This window comes from Etheostoma spectabile, chromosome 18, assembly GCF_008692095.1.
Source record: "Etheostoma spectabile isolate EspeVRDwgs_2016 chromosome 18, UIUC_Espe_1.0, whole genome shotgun sequence".
NCBI classification, from domain to species: Eukaryota; Metazoa; Chordata; class Actinopteri; order Perciformes; family Percidae; genus Etheostoma; species Etheostoma spectabile.
In genome coordinates this window covers 14,892,778-14,894,420 of record NC_045750.1, presented here as the reverse complement: position 1 = coordinate 14,894,420, position 1,643 = coordinate 14,892,778, and positions in this window count along the sequence as shown.

The following is a 1,643-nucleotide window of genomic DNA, read 5'->3' as shown; positions in this document are numbered from 1 at the left end:
TTTTTTTTTTTTTTTACTCTGCCACTGCTGTTGTTCTTAAAGTTTTAACTCTAGATATAACTCCTTGGTCTGTATAGTTCTTTTCATATGTAATGTTTTAATTTTTTTAATGCCTGAGTGATACAACCACTTTCAATCCTGACTGCATGATGACTTGTCTATGGATGCCATTAATCAATATTAGTCTGAACACCTCACTTCCTGATTAGCCAGTGGCTCTTGAATTGAGAAGGGGCAGGTGTATTTTAATTCCATGGGCTTTATACGCAGACCTGTTTGAGGGAAACACAGTCCAGTATTGTAAATCGAATGCATTTGCGTCAGCGTAGCTCATGCCTGACGGGGGGAAAGACAAATCCTGGGGAGATCCAGGCCAGGCTGGTCATGGTATTGAGCATTAATCCCGTGTTTCCTGTGTGAAATCCTTCACTTTAATGGCATTTTGATTGATTGCATATAATGTCTCGGGGGTTGCTAAAGATTAAAGAGCATACCCTTTAATTTTAAAACCGTAGGTTTACCCATCTTTGCATGTTGGTTTTTGGGTTAATGCTCAATTTTGGCTGTTAGTTGAATGTTAAAATGAAATATTTTGTATACGAATAAGAGGAATTGCTTCTTGGAACTTTTTATTTTTTGAAAAAGGGAAAATGACTTAAGAAGGTAATAGCTAGATGAACAAACATATAAAGCATATTTTTGGAGAAGGAATGGTTTTTAGGGAGATTAGGGACTTGCCAGTAGCCTCCTTTTGTGACCGCACCTCAACATCATTTTGTAAATGCTGTCTATTGACCTCTGAGTCCTCAAATAGTGACCGCCACCCCCACCAACTTTATCACCTCCCCAGGAGTCGTCATTACATGAGTCTGAAAATACCTTGTATAACATATTTGCATTAGTAGAAAATGACCCAACTGGTCGTATCATTAGGATAAATAATGTTAATAAGATTATGATAGGTTTTTAATTGTGTAGTTAAGCTTCTGTTGTCAGTTGTGGGTTTTTTTGTCTATTAACCCTTTAAACTGTTGTGGAAATTTTGTGGTAGCACTTTAGTCTGTCAGTGATGTGGTTATGTAGTAGTGGAATATGTGGTTGATACTTAAGACTACGTCCCACTAGGTTAGTGTTAGATGAGGCTTCTCTTAACTGTAGATAGTGGTGCCAAAACTCGTCCGCATGAGGAATCCATCTATTCACCTTATTAATCATCGCGAGCATGAGAATTTTAACCACTTTAAAGGGGTACTCCGCTGAATTTACACATTACATTCCGTTTACACGTCACACAGATTACTGCTCAGCCTGTAAACCGGTTGTATGATGGCGTCCGCAGCTCTGGAGGAGCTTTGTCAAACTTGAGAAGTTGACCCTGATGATGTCATGATGATGTCATAACTGTCATCTTGGCTTGGGCTTGAAACTACAAATTTATAACTGAAAGCCTGTTGTTACAAACTTAGTGCATGGAGTTTTGAAAAGATGTGGGTCAAATGAAAAATACACTATCGAGTTGCATTATGGGAATTGTAGGATCCAGTGTTTTTGGAGCTTGCCGCAAACTAGAGACTAAAACTTAGAATATCTCAGCCCTCGGTCTATTCGACTGTGACCGTTTTTTTTTTTTTGCCTCCATGGTA